The sequence below is a fragment of the Haematobia irritans genome, chromosome 4 (assembly GCF_050003625.1).
Source record: "Haematobia irritans isolate KBUSLIRL chromosome 4, ASM5000362v1, whole genome shotgun sequence".
NCBI lineage: Eukaryota > Metazoa > Arthropoda > Insecta > Diptera > Muscidae > Haematobia > Haematobia irritans.
The window spans coordinates 48,404,846-48,432,147 of NC_134400.1; the positions used below are offsets into that span (position 1 = coordinate 48,404,846).

General features: G+C 35.0%; 1 protein-coding gene across 1 annotated transcript in view; it reads left to right on the forward strand.

Moving 5' to 3' along the window:
• The window catches only part of LOC142233842 (ryncolin-1-like), a 168,938-nt gene that overhangs the window by 83,366 nt on the left and 58,270 nt on the right, over positions 1-27,302 (forward strand). The window lies entirely within an intron of this gene.

The following is a 27,302-nucleotide window of genomic DNA, read 5'->3' on the forward strand; positions in this document are numbered from 1 at the left end:
TTCTACAGAAATAAAATTTTGACAAAATTTTCTATAGAAATAAAGTTTTGACAATGATGAAAATTTTATTATGAACCGAATAAAATTTTAACAAAATTTTCTCTAGAAATAAAATTTTGGTAGATTATTTTTGGCTCTAGTGGCAACCATGATTATGAACCGATATGGACCAATTTTTGTGTGATTGGACCAATTTTGGTATGGTTGTTAGCGACCATATACTAACACCACGTTCCTAATTTGAACCGGATCGGATGAATTTTGCTCCTCCAAGAGGCTCCGGAGGTCAAATCTGGAGAACGTTTTATATGGGGGCTATATATAATTATGGACCGATATGGACCAATTCTGCCACGGTTGTTAAAGATCATATACTAACACCATGTTCCAAATTACAACCGGATTGGATGAAATTTGCTTTTCTTGGTGACTTCGCAAGCCAAATCTGGGGATCGGTTTATATGGGGGCTATATATAATTATGAACCGATGTGGACCAATTTTTGCATGGTTGTTAGAGACCATATACCAATATCATGTACCAAATTTCAGGCGGATCGAATGAAATTTGCTTCTCTTTGAGGCTCCGCAACCCAAATCTGGGGATCGGTTATATGGGCGCTATATATAATTATGGACCGATGTGGACCAATTTCTGCACGGTTGTTAGAGACCATATACCAATACCATGTACCAAATTTCAGCCGGATCGGATGCAATTTACTTCTCTTTGAGGCTTCGCAAGCCAAATCTGGAGATCGGTTTATATGGGGGCTATATATAATTATGGACCGATGTGGACCAATTTTTGCATGATTATTAGAGACCATATACCAACACCATGTACCAAATTTCAGCCGGATCGGATGAAATATGCTTCTCTTAGAGGCTCCACAAGCCAAATCTGGGGATCGGTTTATATGGGGGCTATATATAATTAAGGACCGATATGGACCAATTTTTGCATGGTTGTTAGAGACCATATACCAACATCATGTACCAAATTTCAGCCGGATCGGATGAAATTTTCTTCTCTTTGAGGCTCGGCAAGCCAAATCTGGGGATCGGTTTATATGGGGGCTATATATAATTATAGACCGATGTTAACCAATTTTTGCACGGTTGTTAGAGACCATATACCAACACCATGTACCAAAATTCAGCCGGATCGGATGAAATTTGCTTCTCTTTTAGGCTCCGCAAGCCAAATCTGGGGATCGGTTTATATGGGGGCTATATATAATTATGAACCGATGTGGACCAATTTTTGCATGGTTGTTAGAGACCATATACCAACACCATATACCAAATTTCAGCCGGATCGGATGAAATATGCTTCTGTTAGAGGCTCCACAAGCCAAATCTGAGGGTCCCTTTATATGGGGGCTATACGTAAAAGTGGAGCGATATGGCCCATTTTCAATACCATCCGACCTACATCGGTAACAACTACTTGTGCCAAGTTTCAAGTCGATAGCTTATTTTGTTCGGAAGTTAGCGTGATTTCAACAGACGGACGGACGGACGGACGGACGGACGGACATGCTTAGATCGACTCAGAATTTCACCACGACCCAGAATATATATACTTTATGGGGTCTTAGAGCAATATTTCGATGTGTTACAAACGGAATGACAAAGTTAATATACCCCCATCCTATGATGGAGGGTATAACAACCATGCCAAAAGTGGTCCATATCAGTCCATAATCATATATAGCCGCCATATAAACCGATCCCGAGATTTGGTTTTGGAACCTCTTGGATGAGCAAATTTCATGCGAGTCAGTTGAAATTTGGTACATTGTGCTAGTATATGGCCGTTAACAAACATGCCTAACTAGGAACATATCGGTCTATAGTTATATATAGCCCTCAGATAAATCGATCCCCAATCACACAAAAATTGGTCCATATCAAGTTCATAATTGTATATAGCCCCCATATAAGCGACACCCATATTTCAATTCTGGCTCCCTACGTACCGTGCAAAAGTCCATATCGATTCGTAATTATTTGTAGACTTACATTCATTTTTGTCTAATATATACCACGTGTGGACTAACTCACAATTTAGAAAACGATTTAAGATACCACAACCCAAGTAATTCGATTGTGTATAACCGTCTTTCGTAGAAGTTTCTACGCAATCCATGGTGGAGGGTACATAAGATTCGGCCTGGCGGAACTTACGGCCGTTTATACTTGTTTTCAGTTTATGAAGACTATATCAGATTCTGGATTTATAAGAATCATTATACCCTTCACTACTACTGTGGTACAGGGTATAATAACTTTGTGCATTTGTATGTAACGCCAAGAAGGAAAAGTCGGAGACCCTTCGTTTAGTATACCGATCGTCTTAGAATTAAATTCTGAGTCGATTTAGCGATGTCCGTCTGTCTGTCTGTTGATGTATTTTTGTGTGCAAAGTACAGCTCGCAGTTTTAGTCCGATTGTCCTAAAATTTGGTATAGGGTCCTGTTTCGGCTCAAAGACAATCCCTATTGATTTTGGAAAAAATCGGTTTAGATTTAGATATAGCCGCCATATATATTTTTAACCGATCTGGTCATAATTGGCGTGTATATCAACCGATCTTCCTCAAATTCCGTACATCCCAATATTTTATGAGTCTCGAAAAACTTGCAAAATATCAGCCAAATCGGTTCAGATTTAGATATAGCTCCCATATATAGCTTTCGCCCGATTTACACTCATTTGCCCACAGAGGCCAATTTTTTGCTCCGATTTAGTTGAAATTTTGCAGAGAGAGTAGAATTAGCATTATAGCTATGCGTGTCAAATTTGGTTGAAACCGGTTCAGATTTAGATATAGCTCCCATATATAGCCTTCGCCCGATTTACACTCAAATGACCACAGAGGCCAATTTTTTGCCCCGATTTAGTTGAAATTTTGCACAGGGAGTAGAATTAGCATTGTAGCTATGCTTGCCAAATTTGGTTGAAATCGGTTCAGATTTAGATACATCTCCCATATATAACTTTCGCCCGATTTACACTCATATGACCACAGAGGCCAATTTTTTGCTCCGATTTAGTTTAAATTTTGCACAGGGAGTAGAATTAGCATTGTTGCTATGCGTGCCAAATTAGGTTGAAATCGGTTCAGATTTAGATATAGCTCCCATATATATGTTTTTCTGATTTGGACAAAAATTGTCAAAATAACAACATTTTCCTTGTAAAATCGCTACTGCTTAGTCGAAAAGTTGTAAAAATTACTCTAATTTTCCTAAGCTTCTAATACATATATATCGATCAATAAATCATAAATAAACTTTTGCGAAGTTTCCTTAAAATTGCTTCAGATTTAAATGTTTCCCATATTTTTATACCCTCCATCATAGGATGGGGGTATATTAACTTTGTCATTCCGTTTGTAACACATCGAAATATTGCTCTAAGACCCCATAAAGTATATATATTCTGGGTCGTGGTGAAATTCTGAGTCGATCTAAGCATGTCCGTCCGTCCGTCCGTCCGTCCGTCCGTCTGTTGAAATCACGCTAACTTCCGAACGAAACAAGCTATCGACTTGAAACTTGGCACAAGTAGTTGTTATCGATGTAGGTCGGATGGTATTGAAAATGGGCCATATCGGTCCACTTTTACGTATAGCCCCCATATAAAGGGACCCTCAGATTTGGCTTGTGGAGCCTCTAACAGAAGCATATTTCATCCGATCCGGCTGAAATTTGGTACATGGTGTTGGTATATGGTCTCTAACAACCATGCAAAAATTGGTCCATATCGGTCCATAATTATATATAGCCCCCATATAAACCGATCCCCAGATTTGGCTTGTGGAGCCTCTAAGAGAAGCATATTTGATCCGATCCGGCTGAAATTTGGTACATGGTGTTAGTATATGGTGTCTAACAATCATGCAAAAATTGGTCCACATCGGTTCATAATTATATATAGCCCCCATATAAACCGATCCCCAGATTTGGTTTGTGGAGCCTCTAAGAGAAGCATATTTCATCCGATCCGGCTGAAATTTGGTGCATGGTGTTGGTATATGGTCTCTAACAACCATGCAAAAATTGGTCCATATCGGTCCTTAATTATATATTGCCCCCATATAAACCGATCCCCAGATTTGGCTTGTGGAGCCTCTAAGAGAAGCATATTTCATCCGATCCGGCTGAAATTTGGTACATGGTGTTGGTATATGGTCTCTAACAATCATACAAAGATTGGTCCACATCGGTCCATAATTATATATAGCCCCCATATAAACCGATCTCCAGATTTGGCTTGCGAAGCCTCAAAGAGAAGCAAATTGCATCCGATCCGGCTGAAATTTGGTACATGGTATTGGTATATGGTCTCTAGCAACCGTGCAAAAATTGGTCTACATCGGTTCATAATTATATATAGCGCACATATAAACCGATCCCTAGATTTGGGTTGCGGAGCCTCTAAGAGAAGCAAATTTCATCCGATCCGGCTCAAATTTGGTACATGGTATTGGTATATGGTCTCTAGCAACCGTTCAAAAATTGGTCCATATCGGTCCATAATTATATATAGCCCCCATATAAAACGTTCTCCAGATTTGACCTCCGGAGCCTCTTGGAGGACCTAAATTCATCCGATCGAATTAGGAACGTGGTGTTAGTATATGGTCGCTAACAACCATACCAAAATTGGTCCAATCACACTGAAATTGGTCCATATCGGTTCATAATCATGGTTGCCACTAGAGCCAAAAATAATCTACCAAAATTTTATTTCTATAGAAAATTTTGGCAAAATTTTATTTCTAGAGAAAATTTTGTTAAAATTTTATTCGGTTCATAATAAAATTTTCATCATTGTCAAAATTTTATTTCTATAGAAAATTTTGTTCAAAAGTTTATTTATATAGAAAATGTTGTTAAAATTTTATTTCTGTAGACATTTTTGTCAAAATTTTCTTTCTATAGAAAATCGAGCCAAAAATAATCTACCAAGATTTTATTTCTATAGAAAATTTTGTCAAAAGTTTATTTCTATAGAAAATTTTGTTAAAAGTTTATTTCTGTAGACATTTTTGTCAAAATTTTCTTTCTATAGAAAAGTTTGTGAAAATTTTTATTTCTATAGAAAAGTTTGTGAAAATTTTATTTCTATAGAAAATTTTGTTAAAATTTTATTTCTGTAGAAAATTTTGTCAAAATTTTATGTCTACTTTGTCAAACTGAATTATATACGTATTGGATCGATCTTTTTTTATTTAATATATACCACGTATGGACTTACATACAATTTAGAAGATGGTGTTAGGAGGTTTTAAGATACCTTGCCATCGGCAAGCGTTACCGCAACTTAAGTAATACGATTGTGGGTGGCAGTGTTTAGAAGAAGTTTCTACGCAATCCATGATGGAGGGTACATAAGCTTCGGCCTGGCCGAACTTACGGCCGTATATACTTGTTTTTACTAACATTGTGTTCCATCCTAGTCCATTAGCCGACTTAAATTTTGAGTCTATAGATTTTGTAGAAGTCTATCAAATTCTGTCCAGATCGAGTGATATTTAAATGTATGTATTTGGGACAAACCTTTATATATAGCCCCCAACACATTTATCGGATGTGATATGGTATCGAAAATTTAGATCTACAAAGTGGTGCAGGATATAATATAGTCGGCCCCGCCCGACTTTAGACTTTCCTTACTTGTTTTTGTTTGAGTTTTAGAGGAATCATTAACATCTCTTGTAAGTGTGCAAGAGAGCCACCGTGGTGCAATGGTTAGCATGCCCGGCTTGCATACACAAAGTCGTGGGTTCGATTCCTGCTTCGACCGAATACCAACAAGTTTTTCAGCCGTGGATTATCCCACCTCACTAATTCTGAGGTGGGATAATACACCGAAAGAGTTCTCTTCGTTAATTTTAAGAAGAATTCTTCATTAACTATTCTTCGTGAATTCTTCATTAAAATAACGAAATTTTCATTCATTTTCGTAAATTTTACGAAGAACATTTTACGAATATACGAAACTTCTACGAAATATTCTACATTAACTTTTCTTCGTTAAAAGTTCGTACTTTTAACGAAACTTTCTTCAAATTTCATGAATTTTGTGAAGAAGTTTTTACGAATATTTTACGAAACATTCTGCGTTAAAATTTCTTCATAAAAAGTACGAAACATTTTCTTAGAAATAACGAAGAAGTTTCATTGAAGTTGTAAAATTTCCGTTTGCGGCATTAAATTGTATTTTATAATGTGCGTGAGTGTATTATTTTATTCTATTTTTTAATGCAAATCTATGCTACTTCTCATTTGGGTGATAGCGCGCTATGAATCAAAGTGAAGCAATAAAACAAAAAATTATTCAAAAACTTAAGATGTAAAGTAGTGATGTCATTTTTCACACTTGTAACTATAACCAAATGCACTTTCGACTATAAATTTTTTTCTAAAAGTTCAAACATTTTTGAAAAAAAAGTACGAAAGTTTTTCATAAAAAGTACGAAAATTTTTCATAAAAACTACGAAATTTTTCATAAAAAGTACGAAACATTTTCATAAAAAGAACGAAATTGTTTCATAAAAAGTACGAAGATTTTTCATAAAAATTACGAAGATTCTTCATAAAAAGTACGAATTTTTTTCGTACAAACTACGAAAATTTTGGAAGAACTTTTCTTCAAAGAAAGTACGAAATATTTCGTACTTTTAATGAAAAGTTTCTTTGGTTGTAAAACAATGACAAAATTCGTACTTTTAACGAAATTTTTCGTTCTTTTTACGAAGAAAATTCTTTCGGTGTAGTCTAAGTGAGCCTGATACATCGGGCTGCCACCTAACCTAACGTAACCTATGTGTGCAAGAAAATTATCTTAAATCTGTAAATTTTCACCCGAGAAGTAAAATCTGGAAATTTTACATTGAGTTTCAAGCAATTTTCATTATCAGTGCGCCTTCTATGCCCTCAAGAAGTGAAATCGGTCTATATGGAGGCATTACCAAATGGACCGATAAAAACTTAATCCGATACACGTTTTTGTGAGCCTAAAATACCAGAATATTTACAATTTCAGGCAAATCGGATAAAAACTACGGTTTCTAGAAACGCAAGGAGTTAAATTGGGAGATCGTTCTTATGGGGGCTATACCAAAATATGGACCGATACTCACCGTTTTCGGCACACCTCTTCATGGTCCTAAAATACCTCTGGATTTCCAATTTCAGTCAAATTGGATAAAACTACGGTTTCTATAAGACCAAGACCCCAAATCAGGAGGTCGGTTTATATGGGGACCATACCAAAACATGGACCGATGCTCATTTTTGGCACAGCTCTTTAAGGTTCTAAAATACATATAGATTTCCAATTTCAGGTAAATTGAATGAAAACTGCGGATTGTAGAAGCCCAAGAAGTAAATTTGGGAGATCGGTCTATATGGGGGCTATACCAAAACATGAGCCGATACTCACCATTTTTGGCACACCTCTTTATGGTCATAAAATACCTTTGGATTTCAAATTTCAGGCAAATTAGATATGAACTACGATTTCTATAAGGCCAAGACTGATATAGCGCATCTTCGAACTTGACCGGCCTGCAGACAAAAGACGAGCTTGTGCAAAATTTCAGCAAGATTTCTTCATTATTAAAGACTGTAGCGTGATTACAACAGACAGCCAGACAGACGGACATGGTTATATCGTCTTAGAATTTCTCCCTGATCAAGAATATATATACTTTATATAGTCGAAAATTTATATTTCGATGTGTTACAAACGGAATGACAAACTTATTATACCCCCGCCACCATTCTATGGTGGTGGGTATAATACAGTTTCTAGAAGCCCAAGAAGTAAAATAGGGAGATCGGTCTATATGGGGGCTATACCAAAATATGGACCGATAGGCACCATTTTCGGCACACCTTTTTATGGTCCTAAAATACCTCTGGATTTCCAATTTCAAGCAAATTGGATAAAAACTACGGTTTTTATAAGCCCAAGACCCCAAACCGGGAGGTCGGTTTATATGAGGACCATATGAAAACTTGGACCGATATAGCCTATCTTCGAACTTGACCTGGCTGCAAACAAAAAACGAATCTGTGCCAAATTTCAGGACGATATCGCCATTATTGAAGGCTGTAGCGTCATTGCAACAGACAGACAGACGGTCAGACGGACATGCTTATATCGTCTTAGAATTTCTCCCTGACCAAGAATATATATACTTTATATGGTCGGAAATCGATATTTCGATGTGTTACAAATGGAATGACAAACTTATTATACCCCCGTCACCATACTCTGGTGGAGGGTATGAAAAGGTATATACACCCAAAGAAAAGTGGACTTCTAAAATCAAGTTTCAAATTCTTATTTTTAGCCTGAATTGACACTTAAAATTTTAAGTACGCAAATACTAAGTTATACTCATATTAAGCACAAAGTGTGCTTGTTTGTGTAATTCAAGTACTTAAAGTTTGAATTAAGCTTGTTTTGTATTAAAACAAGAAAATTCTTACTTAATATGCGTCATTGACTTAGCTAATGAGAGCACAAAAAAGAGTTTTGTTCTCCTCGGTGCTCTCACCGATTTTCAACCCCCAAAAACTTTTTTGCTTGTAATGGTAGTGGCTTCCATTTCGTTTGCTATCTTAAGTCGACTATGGCTTAAAATAAGAAAAGTTTAACTTGATATTTTTATCGTTACACGTTCGGAGCATCGTGTGTGTTTGGTTGCATTTGATTTGCTATCCTAAGCCGAATCTGGCTTAAAATAAGAACATTTTTACTTGATACTCATTTATGAGCACATTGGAATGCAAAATAAAGTTTTGCTCTCCTCGTTACTCTTACAGATGCTTTATCATGTATGAAACATTGTGGGTGTGTATTAGTTTTGATTTCGATTTTGTGTTTTTGGCGTCGTTTGCATTGTACTCGTATATGCCAAATTATTTTAGTATTATTGTGTGCTTAGACCCTAAGTGACATTGGAGTAGCTTTATAAATTATGAATAAAAAAAGTTGAGACAGCATACAAATATTTAAAAGGCAAGTAAAAATTAAGTTTATTAGTTTAAAATGGCTACTTGCCAATAAATATGTATTTCATCATATTTAAATTGATTCTGCATACATCTATTAACAAACGTAGCGTCTATAAAGTAACAAATATTTTTTTTGGCATGCCGACTCAAAAGTCGTCACATCGTTTTATAGAAATAATTGTTATAATTATTTTATGTTTTGAAATATATTTTAAATAGACAATAATACTTCTTGTTTTACAACCTCTACTTAATACCAAGGTGAGGAATTTGAAATCCATGTGGAAATTTGTGAAAATAGGACGACGCGGCCCCTCCAAAAGTTCAACAAACGAAACATCAGAAGTTATCAAATTGACAATTTCGTAAAAGGAGTGCTTGGACAGAGCGCCAATGGATTTGGCCGACATATGTGATAAGTGGAGGAAAACTTACAATTTAAAGCGACAAAGCCAACAAAATTTGAATTCCTCTGAGTTTCTTGCTTCCTGGACCAAGTTTTCTCCATGCATGAACTGCTGATTTTGTAAATAAAAATACATAAATATATATTTTTATATTTTATATTCTTTTGTATATATTTATTTTATTAATAACATGTATTTTGTACTTGAATCAATTGTCTATATTATAAATCCTTGTAACTACTTCTTTACCTAGGTGTATTATTTGTATAATGCAAGTAGAAAACACACTAAAATCAAGCGCATATAAAATAACATCGAATATGGTTCGGGATTAAATCAAGTACAGATCTTTCCTGAATCAAGAATAGTAAAAGTCAAAGACAAATAATTTCGGATCGATATGACCTTTTGCGCGGTAATTAGAGACCCAGAATTGAAATAAATATATTAACCGATATGGACCAATTTTTGTGTGATTGGGGATCGGTTTATCTGAGGGCTATATATAACTATAGACCGATAATGACCACGTTTGGCATGGTTGTTAGCGGCCACATACTAACACAATGTATCGAATTTCAACCGGATCGGATAAATTTTGCTCCTCCTATACGAGGGCAGTTCGTAAACGTCCTAGCCTAGCACAAAAAGCGCGGTATAAACAGAAAAAAGTTAAGTGTTTTGGAAATTTCCATCTCTGTTGTGAACACATGTTAAATTTTGTTTCGATCTGGCAACTACTTCATATAGAAACACATGTTAAATTTTGTTTCGATCGGGCAACTACTTCATATAGAAACAGGTGTTCAAAAAAGACGTATCCGCAATTTTTTACAATGGAAAAATTAGAAATGCAAGCTGTCATTAAATATTTACATAAGAAAGGTTTATCGGAACAAGAAATTCATAATGATATGGTGAATGTGTTAGGGGAACGTGCTCCTTCATATGCTGAATTTAAACGTGGTCGTACAAGCATTGCAGTTGAACCACGTTGTGGACATCCAAAAACAGCAACAACAACAGAAATTGTAGCCAACATTGAAAAATAAAAATATTTTTGAAAAACTAACTATTCACTTTCATTGATAGGCTAAGAAGTTTCCGAACCGCCCTCGTAGGCTCCGAAGGTCAATTATGGACACCATATACTTACACCACGTACCAAATTTCAACCTTATCGGATGAATTTTGCTCTTCCTAGAGGCTCCGAAGGTCAAATCTGGTGATCGATCCCCGATCTCCAAAATTGACCTCCGGAGTCTCCTGGAGAAGCAACTTCATCACCATGAATCAAATACTATAGTTTCCTATAGTGCAAGAAAATGATGAAATATCGCCTTGATTTGAAATCTAAAATCTGCAGATTTTCACCCCCATTATTTAAATGATTACGAGAAGTAAAATCTGGAAATTTTACATTCAGTTTCAAGCAATTTTCATGATCAGTGCGCCTTCTATACCCTCAGAGAATTGAAATCGGTCTATGTGGAGGCCTTACCAAATGGACCGATAAAAACTAAATTCGATACACTTTTTTGAGAGTCTAAAATACATTTTCGGGCAAATTGGATGAAAATTACGGTTTTTAGAAACCTAAGGAGTTAAATCGAGAGGTCTTATGGGGGCTATACTAAAACATGGACCAATACTAGCCGTTTTCGGAACACCTCTTTATGGTCCCAAAATACTTCTAAATTTAAAATTTCAGGAAATTGGATAAAATCTACGGTTTCTAGAATCTCAAATAATAAAATCATTTCTTGCACATCTATTTACAGTTCTAAAAAACTTAAAGATTTTCAATTTCAGGCAAATTGGATAACAACTATCGTCAATATGGGGGCTATACTAAAACATTGACCGATACTTACCATCTTCGGCGCACCTCTTTATGGTCCTAAAATAATTCTAGATTTCAAATTTCATGCAAATTGGATAAAAACTACGATTTCTATAAGCCCAAGAAATAAAATTGGGAGATCGGTCTATATAGGGGTATGCCAAAACATGAGCCGATATTTACCATTTTTGACACACCTCTTTATGATTCTAAAATACCTCCAGATTTCCAATTTCAGGCAAATTGGATAAAAACTACGGTTTCTATAGGCCCAAGAAATAATATCGGGAGATTGGTCTATATGGGGGCTATATCAAAACATGGACCAATACTCATCATTTTCAGCATACCTTTTTCTCTCTAGATTTCCAATTTCAGGCAAATTGGATGAAAATTACGGATTCTATAAGCCCAAGAAGTAAAATCTGAAGATGGGTCTATATGGGGGCTATACTTAAAATTTGACTGATACTCACCATTTTCGGCACACCTCTTTATGGTCCCAAAATAATTCTAGATTTCAAATTTTATGCAAATTGGATTAAAACTACGGTTTTTATAAGTCCAAGAAGTAAAATCGGGAGATCGGTCTATATGGGGGATATACCAAAACATTGGCCGATACTCACACCTCTTTGTGGTCCTGAAATACCTTTAGATTTCCAATTTCAGGCAAATTGGATAAAAACCGATATAGCCCATCTGCGAACTTGACCTGTCTGCAGACAAAAGATAATTTTGTGCACAATTTCAGCACGATTGCTTCATTATTGAAGACTGTTGCGTTATTACAACAGACAGACAGACGGACATGGTTATATCGTCTTAGAATTTCTCCCTGATCAAGAATATATATACTTTATATAGTCGGAAATCGATATTTCGATGTGTTAACATACAAACGATGTGTTAACATACAAGCTCATGCTGCGTGAGAAGGCTGTTATGATGGCAAATGCTCGATGGGAGAATTGCAAGGGTTGTAACGACACCAAGCAAATATGGCCCCATTTCAACTTAAACCGCACACTAGATATGCTAATGTTCTCGAGACGTCAGATATCACTCCTGATATCTGCTATAACGGGTCGCTGCCTGATAGGCGATTTTGCAAAAACTATTGGCGCGAAGTATAATGACTATTGTATGAGCTGTCATGATGCGGAGGAAAAAGAATCAATTAAACACCTCTTGTGTGAGTGTCCTGCATTTTGTGTAAAGCGCAAGCAACTTTTAGGAGCATATAGCTTCAGATTACTGGCGGATCTGGAAAACGTTAACTTAAGCAGTCTGCTAATGTTTTTGGAACAATCTGGTTGGTTCAACAAAGAAAAATAATCAAGAAGGTTCAGCGGTTAAAACTAGAAGTGCCCATATGTAATAGGTACTTTTAGTTAATGTGGTATCACAATGGACTGAATAGTCTAAGTGAGCCTGAATCTTAATCGGGCTGCCACTTTAACCTAACCTAACCATACAAACGGAATGACAAACTTATTATACCCTCGCCATCATTCTATGGTGGTGGGTATAAAAATTAGAAAAGCATAGAGTTATTTCAATGGAAGACTTCAAGCCACAATTACTATGTCCTACTCGATGCTGCAGTAAACGTGACGACCTGTACACACTCATGCTCATATTAGCCTTCCACCAATTTCTGCAGAGACTGACAGCGAAAAAACAAAACACTACTTTAGAGTGAATTTTATAAATTCACTTTTTGACTTATTAGAGCCGATTTCCATACTAATTAAAAATTTTCATAACTATCTAGTCACGACCCAGAATATATATATATATACGTGACACGAAATTGTCGTGACTCACGAAAATTTTCGTGATTCGTGCGTGAGTAGTGAGTCACGCTCATGACAACAGCGTGAGTGTGCGTGAGCGTGATTAACAAACCAAAATGTCGTGCGTGAGCGTGAGTCACGAAAATAATATCTTCGTGAGTGTGCATGAGTAACGAATTACACTCACGAAAATATTCCTGCTCACCAACATAAAACGCTTAAGAGTTAAATTCAATTACAATTTTAGTGACACCTGGGATGTTAAGAGTTTAATAACACTCTCGATTTTAATAATGCTCATGTTTTCAGACACTTCGGTAAGGTAAATTAATCATAAAATTATTCGTGAGTCACGATATTTTTCGTGAGTCACGGTATTTTTCGTGAGTCACAATTTTTCGTGGGTGAGTGTGCATGAGTATAAATTTTCTTTTCGTGAGTGTGCGTGAGTCCTACCAAAAAATATCGTGCGTGATTGTGCATGAGTATGATTTTTCAGTCGTGAGTGTGCGTGAGCGTGAGTAAACTATTACTCACGTGCACACCTCTAGTATATACACTGTCTCACACAAGTTTACATACCCCTGAGTTTTTTCTTAACTAAACATGTTTCTTGCTGTTGTTTATAACCCACACCACAAAAATCTTCTTGACTACTAACAAATACTTTGTTTTTATACCCTCCACCATATGATGGGGGTATATTAATTTGTCATTCCGTTTGTAACACATCGAAATATTGCTCTAAGACCCTATAAAGTATATATATTCTAGGTCGTGGTGAAATTCTGAGTCGATCTGAGCATGTCCGTCCGTCCGTCCGTCTGTTGAAATCACGCTAACTTCCGAACGAAACAAGCTATCGACTTGAAACTTGGCACAAGTAGTTGTTATTGATGTAGGTCGGACGGTATTGCAAATGGGCCATATCGGTCCACTTTTACGTATAGCCCCCATATAAACGGACCCCAAATTTGGCTTGCGATTGCTCTAAGAGAAGCAAATTTCATCCGATACGGCTGAAATTCGGTACATAGCGTTAGTATATGGTCTCTAACAACCATGCATGGTCCATATCGGTCCACTTTTACGTATAGCCCCCATATAAACGGACCCCCAAATTTGGCTTGCGATCGCTCTAAGAGAAGCAAATTTTATCCGATCCGGTTGAAATTTGGTACAAGTATATGGTCTTTAACAAACATGCAAATATTGGTCCACATCGGTCCATAATTATATATAGCCCCCATATAAACCGATCCCCAGATTTGGCTTGCGGAGCCTCTAAGAGAAGCAAATTTCATCCGATCCGGCTGAAATTTGGTACATGGTGTAAGTATATGGTCTCTAACAACTATGCAAAAATTGGTCCACATCGGTCCATAATAATATATAGCCTCCATATAAACCGATCCCCAGATTTGGCTTGCGGAGCCTCTAAGAGAAGCAAATTTCATCCGATCCGGCTGAAATTTGGTACATGGTGTAAGTATAGGGTCTCTAACAACTATGCAAAAATTGTTCCACATCGGTCCATAATTATATTTAGACCCCTTATAAACCGATTTGGTTTGCGGAGCCTCTAAGAAGCAAATTTCATACGATCCGGCTGAAATTTGGTACATGGTGTAAGTATATGGTCTCTAACAACCATGCAAAAATTGGTCCACTCCGGTCTTAATTATGTATAACCCCCATTTAAACCGATCCCCAGGTTTGACCTCCGGAGCTATTGGAGGAGCAGAATTCATCCGACCCGGATAAATTTGGTACGTGGTGTAATTTGATACATTGCGCTAGTATATGGCCCCTAACAGCCATGCCAAAATTGTTCCATATCGGTCTATAGTTATATATAGCCGATTTTCAAAAATAATCTACCATAATTTTATTTCTACAGAAAATTTTGTCAAAAATTTTTTACTATAGAAAATTTTGTGAAAATTTTATTACTATAGAAAATTTTGTCAAAATTTTACCACTATACCCAACAAAACTTATGATTACATGTGGTACCTTTAAATTTTTGGGAAGTTTAAGATCTTACTCAGACTTCACATCATTGTTGTTGTTGTTGCCATCAATCCCTGCAGTTGCTTTCTTCGCCGTTTTGTGGGTTGTTGAAACTTCGTTTGGCTTAATTTAAAATTGCTGCATTGTTGTTGTTGGGTGAATTTGGAATTCGGTTGTTGCTATTCTTTTGGGTACAAAAACTGATAATTTAGCTCATATTTAAGTGGGAAGAATTCCCAAGCCCTTCATTGGATTTTATTTCTATAGAAAATGTTGTCAAAATTTTATTGCTATAGAAAACTTTGTCAAAATTTTATTTCTATAGAAAATTTTGTCAAAATTTCATTTCTATAGAAAATTTTGTCTATATTTTATTTCTATAGAAAATTTTCCCCCCATATGGACTTATATGGCCCCAGAAGCCAGATTTTTGGCCGAATTTGGTTGAAATTTTGCACTAGGAGTACAATTAGTAGTATAGTCAAGTGTGCAAAATTTTATTGAAATCGGTTCAGACTTAGATATAGCTCCCATATATATCTTTCGCCCGATAGGGACTAATATGGTCCTAAAAGCCAGAGTTTTGGCCCGATTTGGTTAAAATTTTGCACTAGTAGTACAATTAGTAGTGCAGTTAAGTGTGCAAAATTTGATTGAAATCGAATCAGATTTAGATATAGCTCCCATATATATCTTTCGCCCGATATGGACTAATATGGTTCTAATAGCCAGCGTTTTGGCCCAATTTGATTGAAATTTTGCACAGGGAGTAGATTTAGCATTATAGCTATGCCATATATATCTTTCGCCCGATTTACACTCATATGACCACAGAGGCCAAATTTGGTTGAAATCGGTTCAGATTTAGATATATCTCCCATATATAGCTTTCGCCCGATTTACCCTCATATAACCACAGAGGCCAATTTTTAACTCCGATTTAGTTGAAATTTTGCACAGGGTGTAAAATTAGTATTGTAGATATGCATGCAAAATTTGGTTGAAATCGGTTCAGATTTAGATATAGCTCCCATATATATGCTTTTCTGATTTCGACAAAAATGGTCAAAATACCAACATTTTCCTTGTAAAATCGCCACTGCTTAGTTGAAAAGTTGTAAAAATGACTCTAATTTTCTTAAATCATAAATAAACTTTTGCGAAGTTTCCTAAAATTGCCATATTGCCCATATTTTTTTACTAACATTGTGTTCCACCCTAGTGCATTATCCGACTTAAATTTTGAGTCTATAGATTTTGTAGAAGTCTATCAAATTCTGTCCAGATCGAATGATATTTAAATGTAGCCCCCAACACATTTGACGGATGTGATATGGTATCGAAAATTTAGATCTACAGGGTATAATATAGTGCAGGGTATAATATAGTCGGCCCCGCCCGACTTTAGACTTTCCTTACTTGTTTTTTAATGATTCTAATTGTTGGCAATTTGCATTAATTTTTAGTCTAATAAGCAATTCTGCTTTTGTGATATCGAAGGACATTGTACTGAAACAAAGCATGCCTGGTTCCAAAGATTTTGATTCCGATCCTAAGAAGCGGAGAATTGACGTAAGGTTACTTTTGCGACACGACTTTCTTTTAAATTTGAATTTTGCGTACTTAATTTTAGGAAACAAATTTTATTTTTGTTCTTTTTTAGCTGTTTTCTTCATGTGCTAGTAAAGTCCTTTTAAAACGTATTAAGGGAATTTTCCAAATCAAGTACAAGTTATGCTATGCACTGAAAAAAAAGCACAGTGAACTCACCTAGAAGAAAAATGTTGGTTAATTTTAGAAAATTTAGATTATTTTTAGAAAATTTAACAAACCAGCATTACAAACGCTGACATCACGCCCGATATCACAAAAATAAGTAAATATTTTTTTTGACATAATTAATGTTCTTCAATTGTTAAAGAAAATTTTGTAGTTTGAAAGAAAAAATTGGAGTTCAAAAGTGCTAGAATGTCTTTAGTGCCATACGACGTTCAAGATGGGCGCATTTGTAGTAAAATTTACAAATTTATAGAAATAATGAACTATTTTGGAACTATATTTTCCCCGTTTTTTAGTTCATTTAACTAACATATGCAAAACCTTATTTCTACCAACATAATAATTCCATGAACCAAAATAATTGTAAATTGAAATAGAGGGTTCATTTTTTGAGGGTGCTTCAAGTAAAACACTTTTTTGAAATACATTTTTGAAGAACATGCCCTAAGTTTGAACGAATGTTTGCGTTTTAATCAAAATGAAAAAAGTCAACAAATTTAAAAACTTTGAAGAATTTTTCCGAGTTAATAAAGTCAAGTTGACCTTAGTCAAGAAAATTTTTCGTTCATGTGAAGACACCAAGATTTAAGTCGCATTAGTTAACTGTAAGGACAAAATGACTTTATTTAAAATTTTATCGACTTTTGGACAAGAAAAAAAAATTATATCAGAGAAATGCGTTTTCTTTGGTAAGCAAAATTTGCGTACGTGTTTAAGGGACATGAAATATTGGGCCTTACTACAATAGTTTTTTCAGTGTGTATTCCTTTCCTTAGTATATACATTATTTAAACTACTAAACACTATTTCGCAGTAGATATTACATATGGGTATTGAAATTAAAAATGATACCAATTTGAATAAATTTGGAGCAATTTTTCAAAAAATGCTGTACAAAACAAAAAAAATATCCCTAGTTAAGCTTGGCATAAGTTTAACTTGTTTTTATTGTAAAATGATTATTTGGTTATAGTTAAATTTAATGTTTTTTTTCAAATTTTCCACAGCAGAATGAAATTTTCCTTTTTATAAGTATGTCCCAAACATTTTATGAACTAAACATGGGCGTAAAGTTCAATGACCGTACACATACGTTCTATATGAACTAAAGCAAAAATAGTAAGTAAGTACAGTATGGTTAAAATTGTCATGATTTGGCGTCAATGTTTTTTTTTCTTTACTTTTAGTTTATTTTTTCTTCTATGAGAGGGTGTAATTTCGTTGTAGTGATAAAGTACATCAGAGCATTACATTTTCTTGGTTTTAATAATGCTTTGTTGAATTTAGTTACATTTTCGTGGCCCATTCCTGCTAAAAAACAGTTTACTTTTTTCTGTGTATTTCATAACTTGGTCTTTTTTGTTTTGTTTTTGTAAGTTTGTATAAACGATATAATGATATTCCGGGATTTGTCTTTAAACGTAACTTTCAACAACAATTATTTTGTAATATCTGGCGCTAAACAAATTATTTGTTTATTTGGTAAGACTTGCACGCAAAAAAATAATTCTTTCCTCCCAAACGAAATTTTAGACAAACAAAGTTCGTTTCTCATTTGCTTTTCGCTGTAAGGAAGTGTATTTGGAAGAAAAGTATATACTTTTTGTGATAAACGTTTATTCTTTTCCAGGATGTAAAAACAATTTCATAAAGACAAACTCAAAAAAAAAACATTGTTTTCTTGCTAATTGCATTTTCCCTCACATCTTTCTCACATCCACGAGGTTTTTTTAGTTCTTAACACATTTTCCTGTAATACCAACAATGTAGAAGAAATTATACGATTTTATAAATTGTTAAAATTTTTTTTACCTTTCGCCTGGACGGAGAATCGAACCGCGGACCCTGCACTTTGTAAGCCAACACTAACCACTGAGCTATGTACCTGTTATGGTCATCAATAGATAAATATCCATATAAGTTATATTTATATAGCATAGCTTGCGGTGCCCACGAACCGAATAAACAAACATTTAGTTTGGCACCATGGAGCAGTGGTTGCTACGTCCGACTTGCATGCCAAGGGTCGTGGGTTCGATCCCTGCTTCGACCAAAGTTTTTTTTTTTACATATATTCCAGATATGTTCGGAAGATTCCTCAAAAATGTTCAACATTACATTGTAGTATATTAAATTTTGAACTGTAAAATCTGTCTTATTAAAGGCCTAAAGTCAGAAAAGAATAGTGTTTGATATAAACGAAATGGACTGTGTTGTTGTTTCAAAAATAACTTTTTTTATTGAAAAAATAAAAATTTTGTAACAAACGAATTTTTTTGGTGATAAAAGTTTAAAATTTTCGAAGCAATTCAAAAAACTCTAACAAAAGAAAAACGTTTTCGGTACACGTTTTCCAAACGTTTTTTTTTCTTTGCGTGTGCTAACAACTTCTTTGTAATAACGGAATAAAAAATACTAATTATTATTATAATTGGACAAGAATAATTTCTTTATATCAGAGAAACGGTCTTCTATGCTAAGGAAAATTTCCATTCGTATTTGAAGGACACGAAATCTTTGGCTTAACGACAACATATTTTTCAGTGCCGATTGTGGGGTAGATGGAAATATTTTGGTTTGTTAACTTTCGCTAGATCAAATTTAGCATTGTGCTTACTAAGTTTGGAAATGAAAGTCCCTTAATTTAATTCGGGAATATCATATTCCCTGTCACATTTTTGGAATGATATTCCTTATAACATTTGCTACCAAAGGTATACCAAGTACACATTGTCCCAATATCAAAATGGAACGAAAAACGTTTAGGATTTTGAAGAAACAACTGGAACCATCAAACCACAAGACAAAGGAGGGAGGAAGTTATAAAATCCAACTGATAAATATGAAGTCCCTAAGACCAATAAAGGACCTCCTGTTGTGTGTGGGTGGACGAGTGCTTTAGCTTTTGCTTAGATTAACATCATTCGCAACATGGAATGTTGTCGTCATCACCATCAGTTCCTTTTCGTTTCGTTTCATTTCTTTGGGTTGTTGGTTGGGGCCAATGAACCTTTCATCCGGCGTTATCAGCCTTCTCATGCTCTGCTCCATTCTCTATGGATTTAGCTGCTATCGCATACTTGACCATTCATTGATCCAAATACACCCTGGGCTGGTGGGTTACATTATTTAGAGTATGTGTATGGGTGTGTGTATGAGTTTATATAGCAAGGATGTGCATGGGTATGGGTATGGGTATGGATACTTGTAACATTTATCTTATCTCTATTGTTGTGCAACAAAACCGGAAAAGGAAAAGCTTCTTTTTTCGAAATTATCGCACTTCCGCTATTCTATTATCATGTTTCCCCCTTTTTTGCCGTTGAAGATAGCTGTGAAACCCTCTCTATATAAACAGTAAATACACACACAGTAATACATATGTATGAATGTTAGAATCACGGATACAAAAATGTATCCTTCCCATACAAAAAAGCGAAAAAAAATGAGCGGAACGACAAATATTTAGCGACTGTTTTGTTGTTTTCCCCATCATCACTGATGATAATCCAAGGATTACAAAGGTCTCTGTTACATTGCATTGTCGTTGAAATTAAATTTGTTATTGAAAAGTATGCTTGTTTTTTCGTCTTAACTCTTTACGGGACAATAAGCATAATTGAACTAGAAAAAAAGAAAAACTGCTGTTATAGCTTTCCCAAACACTAACACAAATAGTGAAAAGTTTTTCAGCTTTAACTTACTGCGACAGATAAAAAGTAAAACAATTATATACGGCCGTAAGTAAGACCGAGAATAGTGAAAAGTTTTTCAGCTTTAACTTACTGCGACAGGTAAAAAGTAAAACAATTATATACGGCCGTAAGACCGAGAATGTCACGCAGATTTAACAAAAAATAAGTAAATATTTTTCGACAAATTCTAGAATATTTATTAGACATAATTAATTCTTTAATTCTAATTAATTCTTTCGAAGTTCGTGATGGGGGCATTATTGGTAAAATTTAAAAATTTTAGGAAATTCTGAACTATTTTGTGGGAGACACGAATTTAGGACATCCTTATGCTCCATTGGTATATAATTTTTCTACAAAAAAATATTTTTTGTCTTCAATCACGAAATTAATTGATTAATTTTTAACTGAAACGTTTTCAATAACAGAAGTGATAATATCAGTTAAAATATTAATTGATTATTTGGAAAAATGTTCGTGATTTTTTTTTCATTAACTAAGGAACATACACAATTATTAATCGCTTCAATGCAGGCGGCCAATTGATTGGGATTGTGAAATAAAATTTTTAAATAAAGCTCCGATTTGGTCAAAAACCGACCGTTTTGGAACACAATTAGGCACCACATTGGCAAGATCTTGTACAATTGCTACGCTATGATGAAATTTTTTTAAGAAAATTATATGATTTACTTATTCCACTAATACCCGCAAAAAAAATTTGGAAGTTCTTCTTAAGGCACAACTTTAAAAGCACTTCCAAAAATGTCCTCCCAGAGATGTTCTTTATTTTAACTGCACAGGAAGTTCATTTGAGTCAATTTTTTATAACTCCCTTTTTTCATAGTTTTAATAAGAAATTTAAAATTTTATTGTTTCAAATGGGTTAAAACCAGATTAAGATTTAATAAAATAGTGCAAATTGTTTAAATTTTGCCGAAAAAAATGCTAAATCCTTTCTAGAAAAATTGCGAATTTTTGAAAATATTTGATGTCAAACATTCCAGACAATCGTTATTATGCATTAAAAATCATAAAAAATTTTAAAAATTATTTATTCGTCAAAATGTCACAAAATTTCTTTATTCACATCCAAATCACTTGATTCGCATCACACCTTAAGAAGTGATGCAAATTCAGTGCAACGGCTATTGAAATGGTGGACATCCGTCCTATGCCAAGCCCATGTTAAAATCATCGCTTCTGCGCCAATTTTGCACCACTTCCGGATCCAAAAAGAACATTTTCACTACTTTTTGGGCGACGCTTTTTTTTGCTGGGTACATATTTATCGGCCGATAAGTCATATTTTTTTCATAGTCTCTTAACAATAAATTTCAGTCTCACGGATTTCTATTTAAGTAAAAAATAACATAATATTATTTACAATGTTCGAAATATTTCCGATTATATAAAGTACATACATATATTCTCAATCAAGGAGAAATTCGAAGACGATGTAACCAGGGCTGATTTGCTGATTTATCGGCATTTTGACGTTTTTTACTCAAAAAATAGCAAATGCCGATTTTCCGATTTTTGCCTCCAAAATTGATGATATTAGCTCCGTTCAAAAATGTTGAATAGAAGCAGTTCGTTTACAAGTTTAGAGTCAGCCAAAAAGAGTTTTTGCTAAAATTTCAGATATGTGGGAGCTATACCTCATTTCACATCTACAGTATTAGTATCACGGTTACCACTCCTGCCAAAAATAATCTACCACCAAAATTTGAAGAAAATTTTACCAAAAATCTATCAGAATAAAAAAATTTATATTGAAGTTTTTGTGGTCAGTATATAAAAATATTTTGTTTTATTCAAAAGAAATGTTATATTGAATTTATAGAAAATTTTGTTAACCTTTTAGTTCTACAGAAAAAGTTGTCAAAATTTTATTTCTATAGAAAATTTTGTCAACATTTTATTTCTATAGAAAATGTTATCAAAATTTTATTTCTATAGAAAATATTGTCAAAATTCTATTTCTATAAAAAATTTTGTCAAATATTTATTTCAATAGAAAACTTTATCAAAACTTTATATCTGTAGATAATGTTTGCGCATTTATTTCTTTAGAACATTCTTGTGAAACTTGATTTCTACAGAACATTTTTGGCAATTTTTATACCCTTCACCACTACTGTGGTACATGGTATAATAAGTTTGTGCATTTGTATGTAACGCCAAGAAGGAGTAATCATAGACCAACCTTTTAGTATACGGATCGGCTTAGAATTAAATTCTGAGTCGATTTAGCGATGTCCGTCTGTCTGTCTGTCTGTCCGTCTGTCTGTCTGTTGATGTATTTTTGTGTGCAAAGTACAGCTCGCAGTTTTAGTCCGATTGTCCTAAAATTTGGTTTCGGCTCAAAGACGATCCCAATTGATTTTGGAAAAATGGGTTCAGATTTAGATATAGCTGCCATATATATTTTTCACCGATCTGGTCATAATTGGCGTGTATATCAACCGATCTTCCTCAAATTCCGTACATCCGAATATTTTATGGGTCTCGAAAAACTTGCAAAATATCAGCCAAATCGGTTCAGATTTAGATATAGCTCCCATATATAGCTTTCGGCCGATTTACACTCATTTGCCCACAGAGGCCAATTTTTAACTCCGATTTAGTTGAAATTTTGCACAGGGAGTATAATTAGCATTGTAAATATGCGTACTAAATTTGGTTGAAATCGGTTCAGATTTAGATATATCTCCCATATATAGCTTTCGCCCGATTTACACTCATATGACCACAGAGGCCAATTCTTAACTCCGACTTAGTTGAAATTTTGCACAGGGAGTAGAATTAGCATTGTTACTATGCCTGCCAAATTTGGTTGAAATCGGTTCAGATTTGGATATATCTCCCATATATAGCTTTCGCCCGATTTACACTCATATGACCACAGAGGCAAACTTTTAACTCCGATTTAGTTGAAATTTTGCACAGGGAGTAGAATTAGCATTGTAACTATGCGTGCCAAATTTGGGTGAAATCGGTTCAGATTTGGATATATCTCCCATATATAGCTTTCGCCCGATTTACACTCATATGACCACAGAGGCCAATTTTTTGTTCCGATTTAGTTGAAATTTTGCACAGGGAGTAGAATTAGCATTGTAGCTATGCGTGCCAAATTTCGTTGAAATCGGTTCAGATTTAGATATATCTCCCATATATAGCTTTCGCCCGATTTACACTCATATGACCACAGAGGCCAATTTTTAACTCCGATTTAGTTGAAATTTTGCACAGAGAGTAGAATTAGCATTGTTGCTATGAGTGCCAAATTTGGTTGAAATCGGTTAAGATTTAGATATAGCTCCCATATATATGTTTTTCTGATTTCGACAAAAATGGTCAAAATACCAACAATTTCCTTGTAAAATCGCCACTGCTTAGTCGAAAAGTTGTAAAAATGACTCTAATTTTCCTAAACTTCTAATACATATATATCGAGCGATAAATCATAAAAAAAACTTTTGCAAAGTTTCCTTAAAATTGCTTCAGATTTAAATGTTTCCCATATTTTTTTTACTAACATTGTGTTCCACCCTAGTGCATTAGCCGACTTAAATTTTGAGTCTATAGATTTTGTAGAAGTCTATCTAATTCGGTCCAGATCGAGTGATATTTAAATGTATGTATTTGGGACAAACCTTTATATATAGCCCCCAACACATTTGACGGATGTGATATGGTATCGAAAATTTAGATCTACAAAGTGGTGCAGGGTATAATATAGTCGGCCCCGCCCGACTTTAGACTTTCCTTACTTGTTCATAGTAAATTCTTGCAAAATTTTATTTCTAAACAAATTTTTGTAAAATTTAATTTCTATAGAAAATTTCTCCAACATTTTATTTCTATAAAAGATTTTGTTAAAATTTTATTCATATAAAAAATTGTACCTCTTAATTTGAGAGTCAATCAATAAGAGTTTCTGATCAAATTGTGGAAGATCGTTGCCCGATTACATACGTAAATATTAAACATCTTTATTTTTATTTTTAAATAAAAACTTAAATCTAATCATAAAAATGTTTTTTTATACCCCCACCATAGGATGGGGGTATATTAACTTTGTCATTCCATTTGTGACACATCGAAATATTGCTCTAAGACCCCATAAAGTATATATATTCTGGGTCGTGGTGAAATTCAGAGTCGATCTGAGCATGTCCGTCCGTCCGACCGTCTGTTGAAATCACGCTAACTTCCGAACGAAATAAGCTATCGACTTGCAACTTGCCACAAGTAGTTGTTATTGATGTAACCCGAATGGTATTGCAAATGGGTCATATTGGTCCACTTTTACGTATCGCCCCCATATAAACGGACCCCAAAATTTGGCTTGCGGAGCCTCTAAAAGAAGCATATTTCATCCGATCTGGCTGAAATTTGGTACATGGTGTAAGTATATGGTCTCTAACAACCAAAAACGTATACATAATATAATTTCTACTTGAAGTCGAGTCTGAACTTGGAATATTAAATTATCGTTAGCGCGTTTTTAAAGCTCTTTGATAGCTCATGAAGAAAAAGCTGAAAAAAACGAATAAATTCCAATTCGGAATCAATACCAAATTCATTAGTGTACAAAATCTTTGGAACCGGACATGCTTTTTTTCATTGTATGTAAGAAATAATCCAAAAATGTAAATTTTAGTTTTTTATACCCTCCACCATAGGATGGGGGTATATTAACTTTGTCATTCCGTTTGTAACACATCGAAATATTGCTTTAAGACCCCATAAAGTATATATATTCTGGGTCGTGGTGAAATTCTAAGTCCATCTGAGCATGTCCGTCCGTCCGTCCGTCCGTCCGTCTGTTGAAATCACGCTAACTTCCGAACGAAACAAGCTATCAACTTGAAACCTGGCACAAGTAGTTGTTATTGATGTAGGTCGGATGGTATTGAAAATGGGCCATATCGGTCCACTTTTACGTATAGCCCCCATATAAACGGACCCCCAAATTTGGCTTGCGATTGCTCTAAGAGAAGCAAATTTCATCCGCTCCGGCTGACATTTGGTGCATGGTGTTAGTATATTGTCTCTAACAACCATGCAAAAATTGGTCCATATCGGTCCACTTTTACGTATAGCCCCCATATAAACCGATCCCCCGATTTGGCTTGCGGAGCCTCTAAGAGAAGCAAATTTCATTCGCTCCGGCTGAAATTTGGTACATGGTGTTGGTATATGTTCTCTAGTGACCATGCAGAAATTGGTCCACATCGGTCCATAATTATATATAGCCCCCATATAAACCGATCCCCAGATTTGACCTCCGGAGCCTCTAAAAGAAGCAAATTTCATCCGATCCGGCTGAAATTTGGTACATGGTGTTGGTATATGGTCTCTAACAACCATGCAAAAATTGGTCCACATCGGCCCATAATTATAAATAGCCCCCATATAAACCGATCCCCAGATTTGACCTCCGGAGCCTCTTAGAGGAGCAAAAGTCATCCGATCCGATTGAAATTTGGTCCGTGGTGTTAGTATGTTGTCTCTAACAACCATGCAAGAATTGGTCCATATCGGTCCATAATTATATATAGTTACATATAGGCGATCCCCAATCACACAAAAATTGGTCCTTATCGGTTCATAATCATGGTTGCCACTCGAGCCAAAAATATTCTACCAAAATTTTATTTTTATAGAAAACATTGTCAAAATGTTATTTCTTTATTTTATTTCTATAGAACATTTTGGCCAAATTTTATTTCTATAGAAAATTTTGTCAGAATTTTATTTCTATAGAAAATTTTATCCAAATTTTATTTCTATAGACATTTTTTTTCCAAATTTTACTTCTATAGAAAATGTTGTCAACATTTTATTTTGTCATAATTTTATTTCTATAGAAACTTTAAACTTAAATATATACGTATTTAATCGGCCTTTTTATACCCTCCATCATAGGATGGGGGTATATTAACTTTGTCATTCCGTTTGTAACACATCGAAATATTGCTCTAAGACCCCATAAAGTATATATATTCTGGGTCGTGGTGAAATTCTGAGTCGATCTAAGCATGTCCGTCCGTCCATCCGTCTGTTGAAATCACGCTAACTTCCGAACGAAACAAGCTATCGACTTGAAACTTGGCACAAGTAGTTGTTATCGATGTAGGTCGGATGGTATTGAAAATGGGCCATATCGGTCCACTTTTACGTATAGCCCCCATATAAACCGATCCCCAGATTTGGCTTTTTCGGAGCCTCAAAGAGAAGAAAATTTCATCCGATCCGGCTGAAATTTGGTACATGGTGTTGGTATATGGTCTCTAACAACCATGCAAAAATTGGTCCATATCGGTCCTTAATTATATATAGTCCCCATATAAACCGATCCCCAGATTTGGCTTGTGGAGCCTCTAAGAGAAGCGTATTTCATCCGATCCGGCTGAAATTTTGTACATGGTGTTGGTATATGGTCTCTAACAACCATGCAAAAATTGGTCCATATCGGTCCATAATTATATATAGCCCCCATATAAACCGATCCCCAGATTTGGATTGTGGAGCCTGTAAGAGAAGCATATTTCATCCGATCCGGCTGAAATTTGGTACATGGTGTTAGTATATGGTCTCTAACAATCATGCAATAATTGGTCGACATCGGTCCATAATTATATATAGCCCCCATATAAACCGATCCCAGGATTTGGCTTGCGGAGCCTCAAAGAGAAGCAAATTTCATC